Source organism: Coenobita brevimanus, chromosome 93, assembly GCF_032717465.1.
Source record: "Coenobita brevimanus isolate Jiangsu-jjx chromosome 93, ASM3271746v2, whole genome shotgun sequence".
NCBI lineage: Eukaryota > Metazoa > Arthropoda > Malacostraca > Decapoda > Coenobitidae > Coenobita > Coenobita brevimanus.
This window is the reverse complement of record NC_137046.1, coordinates 40,194,015-40,205,138: the sequence shown is the minus strand read 5'-3', so window position 1 is coordinate 40,205,138 and position 11,124 is coordinate 40,194,015. Positions and strand designations below refer to the sequence as shown.

General features: G+C 44.8%; 1 pseudogene; it reads right to left on the bottom strand.

The window, feature by feature from the left end:
- Positions 1-3,866: 3,866 nt before the first annotated feature.
- On the bottom strand, positions 3,867-10,645 carry LOC145412404 (cuticle protein CP14.6 pseudogene; annotated as a pseudogene).
- Between the last annotated feature and the right edge of the window lie 479 nt (positions 10,646-11,124).

Below are 11,124 nucleotides of genomic sequence, written 5' to 3'. Positions count from 1 at the left end.
TAAAGTTACTATTGAAAGAACTGAGAGTTGACAAAGATATTCTATTATCATTAGGATTGTTTAATAATTCAGATGCGTGGTTGTGAAGAACCAACCTACAGCATGGTTTCTAGCTGTTTTAAAGTGTTCGAGGAAGTCGTTAGTTTTATCATAGAAGTTGGAGTTATATTGGAAGACTTTTGGGTTGTTGTTCTGGCACACTTGCAGTCGAACCATTTTGAGGAGTCCGATCTTTTAAAAAATTGTTGATAAAGTATGAACAATTCCATACCAACTTGTAATAAGTCATTAATGTGGGACTGGATAGAATTGATACCAGCGGAGAAGAAAGACTGCCATGAAACATGAGCAAGATAGTTTCTAATAGCATCCCAAGGAACAGGGGTAGAGGGGATATGGATGCAAGGAAGAAGTAAACAAAATTCATATTGGTACTAAGACCACGGATGTTGGTAAAATATAAGGCCGAACCTGCACTTCATTAACGAGCATGATTTGTGGTTGAAATAACCGCTGGTAGTACAGTCTCTTCGTGATGACCAGGACAGTCCTGTGCCACCAGCCTTATGCCCCAGTCACACTGCAGGTACGACTTGTCGCAAACCTGAAAATCGCGAAACCAGTCCCCGACCACGGAGGTCTCCAAGCAGTCGTGCCACCGATCAGCTACCGGTGGTCGTCCAGTGTCCGTCCAGCATCCGTCCAGTGGGCGGCCGAATGGCGATCGTGGCCAGGTACACACAGGTCAAGACACCGATGGGTGGCCGGCCAGTCATCGGCAGGGCGCCGACAAATGGTGGCCGGTCCGCATCCTGTCGCAGTTTAGACTGCAACCTCTAGGCCGCCACTAGACCGACACCGGCTGTGGATTGGCCAGTGGCTGGTCTCGGTCCGGCCCACCATCTGTCGCTTGATCAGTCACCGGCTGGACGGCGGCCGAACTTCAACCACCACCCTGGACAGAAGGCTTGTGGATGGTGGCCGCCGCAGTCCAGTCATCGCCTTCACGAAGTGCGGACGGCCACTGCACAGAGCGGGCGGGGACTGGCCTCCGTCCGGATGGCAACCACCACTTAAAAATCAGGTGTTGCCGACCAGTTGCACTCAGTAACCAGGCCAGATGCAGTCCAGCTGCTCACTAGGTGGCTTCTATGCCACGACATCGGTGGTCACAGGGAGGTTTTTCGTGCAGCACAAAAAACCTCGCGACGATTTTTTGGTCGCCGTGGTGCCCTGCAGCTAGACCGAGACATATGAAGACCGGTCGCAAACCTCACCAAAACCACCCACGACTTGCAGGTCACAGGTGGCGTTCGATAAGTCGTACCTGCAGTGTGACTGGGGCCTTACCCTGCCGGTGGTGGCAGTCCATGGTACCACCTGGTCTGCTCTTAATATTGCAGTGGCCATTGTTATAGAGAGGATGGAATAGAAAGTGTGACGTCAAGTGTGCATGTAATGTGTTGTACACAGTAGGAGATAGATTTTTGTGAGAGTATGCTGGCCTACTTTCTGTGTAAATGAAAACACTGTAAATATTCATCAAAAGGAGATTGTCAAGAACAGTTCCTGAGAACTGGTGAAAAGGGAGCTCCAGTTCTCCCTGTCAAGAGACGAGTATGCAGGGGAATGACCTCCTATCCTCCATCGGGCCATCCCTGACAGGCATTAACCCACTTACTGGCTGAACCCTTATCAGTACTGAACTTAAAGGTTCCAAGTTATTGGGTGTTTCAAAGAGCAGGCACTCTCCTGGCGATCTTTTGTGACCGATACATTAAAACAGGCATCAACCTGATTCCTTCCAAGGTTTATATGGCTTTGAGAAAGTGTATAACACAAATACTTTTCCTCCTCACATATCTTCTCCCACTGTCCGAGCCTTGTTGCAGCATTTGAATAAGGTCACATGCTCTTCACACCATTAAAGCTCAGCACTGTTAAAACATACTGGTACCGTAATTTCCAGGTTAGGTTAACAGCATTCAGGCTTCTGGGTTCCATATGGGTTGCAGACTGCTCTTTATTACGTTTTTATCACTGTCCCTTGTGAAAGGTGCACAACGTCCACTATAGTGCATTTTGGCTAAGTTAGTACAAATGCCACTAACAAACTTCAGCAAGTGTAGTTCCCTTTACCCTGAAATTCTCTCTCTCTCTCTCTCTCTCTCTCTCTATCTATCTATCTATCTATCTATCTATCTATCTCTATCTCTATCTATCTATCTATCTATCTATCCATCTATCTATATGTCTGTCAGTTAAAAAAAAAAATGAGTTGTCACCATTTTTAGCTTCCAGAAAGTGCGATACATGTGATCTTAGGTGACTGAACTTCAACATCCTACAATTGCTTGTTTTAAATGATGTGCATAAAACATGAAATTCATTAATTACTCCTATTGGAATCCCTTTTTATTGGTACTGTGTTGCGTATGTTGTTAAACTTGTGGAAATAATTCACGAACTACTTTATCTTTGGTGCAAACCGACACCGTGGCGCATATATACTAGAAAGCAAAAGTTTTCTTCTAAAATGATCGCTAAGAAGTAGGAATGGCAAAACTACACGGGTAAGTAATGAAAAAAAGCACAGAAATAAGAGAGCATTCAGGATAAGAGGAGATTTGGAGACCTATACCCATTACTGCACGCTTTAGCCACAGACTTGTAGCTGGTGGAATGTAGTAGTGGGTATAGGTCTCTAAATCTCCTCCCATCCTGAATGCTGTCTTGTGTTTGCGTTTTTTAATTTTGCATCTCTTATCTGTGCAATTTTGCCATTCCTGCTTCTTAACAATCATTTTAGAAGAATATTTTTGTGTTCTAGTTTATGATCGTTTTGTGGAAGTATAATTATGCAAAAAGCAAGTGTTAGATTTGGATTGTTGCATGCATAGCATACTAAAAGACTAAAACGAGGGTGCCTTCCTGTGAAAAGAAGTGTTTAGATACGCTCTTTAACTGTAGGTGAGCTGTAGCTGACCAATATTTTGCAAAATGGCGTACTTACGGGTGACCATGATGCGATTTTCAGGACATAACTCGCGAACCATAGCCTGAATGCTTTTCTAAACATGAAAAGAAACATCTACACTTGACAAGCCGCGTTTTAGTGTGCTAATATAACGCTCACGTACACATTTTTGTATTGGAGTTATGACTGATGAAAGAAAGAACAAAATCAATATTTTTGAGGTTCGATTTTGCGACTCCTTCGAAGGTTAGCAAGACTTTGCTAGTAGTTTTGCACATGAATAGCGAAGATCTTTTCGTTCATAAGCCTAGAACTAAGCATTGCGACCGTTTTCGAGCGAATGCTCTTATACCCCATAGGACAAGAAGCCAGTTTGAACCTGCGCCATTCCTGCTTATGGAGTGCCACCGCGCTCCGCGATAGTGGATTCTGGTAATGTTTCTAATGTGTCCTTGTATATGTTTACCCAAGTTCGACTGACACACACAGACGTAAATAATACAACACTTACGCTTTCGTAAACATAAACCCTTCCTACTTTCGTACTGGCCAGCATGGGAAAATGTTAATTCTTGCTGTCACTCTCTTCTGAGAGCAAGATCTGGTCCTACGGTGAATCTAATATGGATTAATACAGATGCAGATAACATAAGGATACAACTGTTTGGTTCATGCTGATTTATTAATAAATACAGTATATAAATATTAGGATATTCCGGGATTGTCAGAGTGGCTGTGGGGGACCTTATTGACCCTGGAATGCGACCTATGTAGGCCTTGGTGGGAATAATCCTTGTACCATAACACTGAGAGGAGATCAAAAGTCACTCGTAGTCCTGTCTGAAACTTAGGGGGTCAATGTATCTCTGGGGATGGGATGGATAATGGACTAAGGAGCACTGTAACTCTGTGAGGGGACAGAGGACCGCCTTTCTTCTGACTGGTCCTCCAACCGCGCCTTCTCCACCTGGTCGAGGACGAACTGTGGGATCTCGTGTGGGAACTCTGGCGCCACCGGCAAGAAGCTGGACAGAGGCTGGAAGCCGTTCTCGTCAGCCACGTAACTCATCTCGAACAGCTGACCATCCGGCAAGGTGAAGCTGTGTGGAGGCAGGCACGTCAGGAACACGGGTAACTAGGAATTAATGAGCAGGGGCATCAGCAGGATTTTTTGTAAGGGGGTACAAAATAAATTATACATATATGTGCGGTTATAGGATATCAAAATACACACACTCCAAATAGGTATAGGCATATACTTACATGAGTTACATGACTTACATCAAATGCATAGTGACAGAATGCATGAATCGACTCAAATCACTCAATCATCCTTGAACAAGAACTGAAGCCGTCGAATTCCAAGGGGGGGCAACTACCCCCCTTTGCCTCCCCCCCACTCCGGACGCCCATGTTAATAAGTATATGCAAAGAAACACAAGTAATTAAAATGCATATGGAAGAAGGCCAATGTTGTAGCAATACATTAGTAGTAAGCCAGTAGAACAGGTGTAATGTGTCGGTAGAAAGTAATCACGCTATGGTTAATAAAAGTCAGGGCGGGTTATGGGAATTTGCAGGCAGTGCACTCCTGAAAAAACAACCTATACCAGTCAACCACACGCATGAAAGGAAGCCACTGAGTCGCACACTAGAATAAGCTACTCTGAGTTATACAGGAAAGAGCCACTTTGAGCCACACTGGTATATGAGTCACATTAGAAAAAAATCGCTCCCACTCAAACTAGAATGAGCCAATCTGAGCCACACTAGAATAAAACCATTCTGAGTCGCACTAGAATGAACCACTCAGGGTTCCACTACAACAGACCACTCTGGCTCTTTTGACCCACTCTGAGTCATGTTAGAAGGGGTACACTGAGCCACACACACACACTCACGAAAATGAGCCACGCTTACACAGGAATGAGCCACTAACAGTTCCATATCAGAATGAGGTACTCTGAGCCACACACTCACGAGAATGAGCCACTCTGAGCCACACACACTCACGAAAATGAGCCACACGCACTCAAGAGAAGGGGCCACTCAGAGCCACTCACACTTACGAGAGGGAGCCACTCTGAGTCACACACTCACGAGAATAAGCCACTTTGAGCCACATACACTCACGAGAATAAGCCACTCTGAGCCACATACACTCACGAGAATGAGCCACTCTGAGCCACATACACTCACGAGAATGAGCCACTCTGAGCCACATACATTCACGGGAATGAGCCACTCTGAGCCACATACACACACTAGAATAAGCCACTCTGAGCCACATACACTCACGGGAGTAAACCACTCTGAGCCACACACACTCACGAGAATGAGCCAATCTGAGCCACACACACTCACGAGAATGAGACAATCTAAGCCACACACACTCACGAGAATGAGACAATCTGAGCCACACACACTCACGAGAATGAGACAATCTGAGCCACACACACTCACGAGAATAAGTCACTCTGAGCCACATACACTCACGAGAATGAGCCACTCTGAGCCACACACACTCACGAGAATGAGCCACACACATTCACGAGAATAAGTCACTCTGAGCCACATACACTCACGAGAATAAGTCACTCTGAGCCACACACAGTCATGAGAATGAGCCACTCTGAGCCACATACACTCACGAGAATAAGCCACTCTGAGCCACATACACTCACGAGAATGAGCCACTCTGAGCCACACACACTCACGAGAATGAGCCACTCTGAGCCACACACACTCACGAGAATGAGCCACTCTGAACCACACACACTCACGAGAATGAGCCACTCTGAGCCACACACACTCACGAGAATGAGCCACTCTGAGCCACACACACTCACGAGAATGAGCCACTCTGAACCACACACACTCACGAGAATGAGCCACTCTGAGCCACACACACTCACGAGAATGAGCCACTCTGAGCCACACACACTCACGAGAATGAGCCACATACACTCACGAGAATGAGCCACACACACTCACGAGAATGAGCCACACACACTTACGAGAATGAGCCACTCTGAGCCACACACACTCACGAGAATGAGCCACATACACTCACGAGAATAAGCCACTCTGAGCCACACACACTCACGAGAATGAGCCACACACACTCACGAGAATGAGCCACTCTGGGCCACGCCGCCCTCCTGGGAGCCCACGTCCTCGAGGGCCTGTCCTGTCTCGGATCGCGAGATGCCGTCCTCGGTCTCGACCTTAAAGGTGTAGTGCGAGGCGTCGTCCGCCATCTGCCGCTCGTCCACCAGGATGGCAGGAACCTCGCCTGACGCCGCCGCCGCGTCGTAAGATGGTGCCGCCGCCGCCACCACCACCAGGCAGGAGAGCACAAACTGGGTGGGGGAAAGGCAGGGATTTGTGGTGGTTGCTTAACCCCGATCTGTCTGGCCGAGCAGACACGTGAGTGAGGCAGGGTGATGTGGTGGTGGAGAGGCGGGGAATGAGGCAGGGTGATGTGGTGGAGGAGAGGCAGGGAATGAGGCAGGGTGATGTGGTGAAGGAGAGGTAAGGAATGAGGCAGGGTGATTTGGTGGAGGAAAGACAGGGAATGAGGCAGGGTGATGTGGTGGAGGAGAGGCGGGGAATGAGGCAGAGTGATGTGGTGGAGGCGAGACAGGGAGTGAGGCAGGGTGATGTGGTGAAGGAGAGGCGGGGAATGAGGCAGGGTGATGTGGTGGAAGAGAGTCAGGGAGTGAGCAGGGTGATGTAGTGGAGAGGCAGGGGGTGAGACAGGGTGATTGTGGTGGAGAGACAGAGAGTGGGGCAGGGTGATGTGGTGGATAGGTAGGGAGTAAGACGGGTGATGTGGTGCAGGAAAGGCAAGAAGTGATCCAGGGCGATTGTGGTGGAGGAGAGACAGGGAGTGAGGCAGGGTTATTGTGGTGGAGGAGAGACAGGGAGTGAGGCAGTATGATGTGATGGACAGGTTGGGAGGGAGGCAGGGCGATGTGGTGGAGGAGAGACAGGAGGAGAGGCAGGGTAATGCGGGTGGAGGGGAGGCAGGGTAACGTGAATGGATGGGAAGCAGGGTAATGTGGATGGAGGAGGGGCAGGGCGTGAGACCCTGTGATTGTGGTTTAGAAGTGGCAGAGTAATCTGGGTGGCGGAGAGGCAGAGTAAGCTGAGTGGATGAGAGGCAGAGAGTAAGGCAATAAGGTGATGTGGGTGGAGGAGAGGCGGTGATTGGGGCAGAACAAAGTAGCAGCTAGGAGAGAGTGATGCACGACAGCCCGGTTGGAGACGAAGGTTGGAGACTGGGTAGGACAAGATACTTTTGTTTGGCACATATTGTAACGGGAATATAATGCACTTCCTTTCTTTACGTTTATATTAAATGATGATGGCCTTACCAGCATCATGATGCGTGTGTTTACGAGGAGTGTGTGCGAAGTGCTGGCTGCGGGCGTGTGGTGTGTGAAGTGTTGTCGTCCCGGGTTATATAGTCACTGACACTGACCCTGGCACGCTCCACACAGCTCTCACCTCGCCTCGTAACCTTAACCGGTCCCCTCACTCTTATTGTGCTCCAGATTCCATAAGAATCATCTACCAACATTCTGTCCCAGGCTAGTGAGTTTTTCAAGGTCTGATATACCTTCTTTCACAGAGCCTCTGAAATGAAGCTACTCTATAAGGCTTGAATTCATTGTTAGTCTTCACCAGTGCATTTGGAGAGTATGGCATGTTAATTGACCATCATATCCACGAATTTGTGCGTGAATGTACCGGTATTTTTTTTTATATATATTCTTCTTTGTAGCTGACTCTGTTATTGTGCATGTAATTGACTAAGGAACCCAGTTGTAGCTACTAGTAATCTCAAGCAGTTTTCATCCGATTTTAACCAGACTTGTTGAAGGGTTAAAGCTCAGCCAAAGGACTGACTTTTTTTTTTACAAAAGGTCGACGGTCAGGGTCACATGGCAAGGTCAACTTAGTTCTGATCCGATTAAGGCCAAAGTAGGCGGAACGATCAAGGGTAATGCAAGATGGAAGGGAGTAGATTTTGAAAACAATCAAAGCTCAGAGTCGGAAGGCAAGGTTAAAGTTCAGCCGGTGTATGTGTATGAACAAGATAACTTTTGATCTAATCTGGACTAATTTTGATGGAAGTGTTAACGATCAGTCAGTTGTTTGACCTATTGTTTTTTAGAATAATAGGTCATATGGCAAGGTTAGCTTACAATACACGGATTTTTATCTGCTTTAGACTAAATTTGGTGGAATTGTACAAGGTAAGTCAAGGATGAAGGGATTCTTTTTTATGAACTAGCTAAAGATCAAGGTTACAGGGTAAAGTCAAAGTTTGGCCTCTGTGTGTTGTAGTTTACTAGTATTTACTTGATGTTTAACAGCGTCTGTTGTGCATACCTGCACTGTAGAATTGTAGCCTTTTGCCGGTAGCTGCCAAATGATGTGATGGCAAAACTAAGGCAAACTTTCTATGAAATCCATCCATTTATTATACGAGCCTGAATGTTGCGACCTCTTATTTTTTGTGTAATACATACATTATAGTGACGTTCACGTGAACTGTAAAGCTACACCAGTATGTGGCAGGAGATGCTGACAATTAGTGCGTTCAGCCAACAAATATGTGTTAGATTGGTAATTCTGACTTACAAGGAACCAAGAGCTCCGTACCGTCTGGCGTGCACATCACGCAAAAATCATTTCTCCCATTACTGGACAAAATATAATCAGATCGTTTTCTAAGCAGTTAAGACTCTCTCTCTCTCTCTCTCTCTCTCTCTCTCTCTCTCTCTCTCTCTCTCTCTCTCTCTCTCTCTCTCTCTCTCTCTCTCTCTCTCTCATTAAATAAGACAAAGTGTGTGTAGGGGGGGGTGAGTGGGTGTAACATCATTTTCGCTCATACTGCTGGGTCAGTTCCACAACTGACTCATTAATCATATTCTTCATGATTATCACTGACAATCTCATTTTGGTTTCTTGAACGCACATCGACGCGTGTACAGAACTGTTCTTAATCCTCTGACTTGTAACATTTAAATGTTGCCATGATGGCAGCGGTGGCTATGGTAGTGTGGAAATAATAATATAATAAGAGTGGTAATCTTAATGGCGGTTGTAATGAGTCTGGTAATGATTGCAATGGTAATGGTGATAAGTGATCTTTGTAGTGACGGTGAAAATGGTGAGAGTGATGACGATGATAATGATGGAAGTGGTAGTCGTGGCATTGATGACTGGTAGTGTTGTTAGTGGCAATGATTTTAGCCACCGCAGAGAAACATATATCTCAAAAACTGTATGATTTTTTTTTTTCTAGATGTTCTGACGCACAGGGAATATGCATGCAACTTTGCTGTGCGGTTTTGTCTTACTTGTGGAGCAAACAGACGGCCACTGCGAATTTGTAAGCATGTCTTACATTTAGTTGTAAATTAGGTACATAAACTAAACATTTCCAGAACATATATTAATAAATGGATAATTTTCGACTCCAGTAGCAGTTGTTTATGTTCTTCCAACAGAGATGCAATGTTAAATTGATGTCACTTAGCCAACATATAATTGCCAGGCACTTTAATGAATTTGTGGCAGATGTAAGTGATGTTAAGTAAAATAAAAAGTGTAGACAACTACACCAAAAACGTCAACAAAAATGAGAAGCAACGGAACTGTTTTATATAGGTACAGAGAGAGAGAGAGAGAGAGAGAGAGAGAGAGAGAATTCTAGTGGCACGTGGAGGCGCCGATCATTCACTCTCTCGATATAGTGGTTACACTGAGTGACAGGCCATCTCTCTCTCTCTCTCTCTCTCTCTGTATATATATATATATATATATATATATATATATATATATATATATATATATATATATATATATATATATATAAACCAGTAAGCCATTTACTGAACCGAGTGGTATATAACTAAATTGTGGGTGAAGGCGCTCCAACCGGATGAAACAACATCCGAAGGATGGTTGGCGTTTATTGTGCACATATTGCCACGCGGGGGTTGGTAAGGCTGGTCACCCTCGTCTTGCATGCCAGGACTGAGCAGCTTAGCCCCGATCCCCTACACTCTTGAGAGAACAAAAAAGAATTGGCTGGTAGATGAGTGAATGATATTTACACACACACACACACACACACACACACACACACATACATATATATATATATATATATATATATATATATATATATATATATATATATATATATATATATATATATATATATATATATATATATATATATATTGGAGATTAGAGGGGAGTGCATATCATGCACTAACTCAGTGTAGTGCCATCTTCAGGTACCTACAATGAGTGCAAGCCAAATGGTTTCCTGTTACTCATGAAACCGTTTTGCTTTCGTTTAGTGCACAGCCACCAGAAGGTGGGTTAAGGCGCGCCAATTAGATGCTGCCCATACGGAGTTAAATCCGAAGGAGAGTTGGGGTTTATTGTTCACACAATCCTGCTCAGGAAGAGCGACTGGTCACCCGCCTTGATATATATTTTTTTTTAATTGACTTGTTCGGTTATATATTGCAGGATATTAATAAATATCCTTGGTTAGGGTCATAATCAGTGAGCTTCAACATTCTACCTGATTGTTCTCTGGTCGAAACTTCCTGCCCCGCCACTACTTACCGATGCCATTCAGAATCTCTTTTCGCGGTATAATGATTTTGAGCAAAAATAGTATATGTTTGTGTTAAATAACCCATCATCTATACTGTTTTCTTATAATATATGCAACAACACACTAGCTAATAATGATATCCTTCCATTAATGAAGCGTAGAACAGAAAAAAAAAAGGGGGGGTGAGGGTGTCACCTTCAAAGTTCTGAGTATCCTGAGTGGCGAAGTCAGTCTTTTACGAATATTCAGTTTACCTTTATAAAAACTCGACAAAGCATTTTATTCGTGCCTTCAGATTTGTAGTCACTACATAGACGGCCACTGTAGTATGTAGGATCACAGTAATGACGGATGATATCTGTAAATCAAGAGAAATATCTTTTGAAGCAGGAAAATAAGGGGTTTAGGCAGAGACTTAAAATTTTTGGTGGAACAATGCGAGAGGGTAATTATACAATAATGTTAAGAACAGCTTGTAATGAACCGAGCTAAAGTT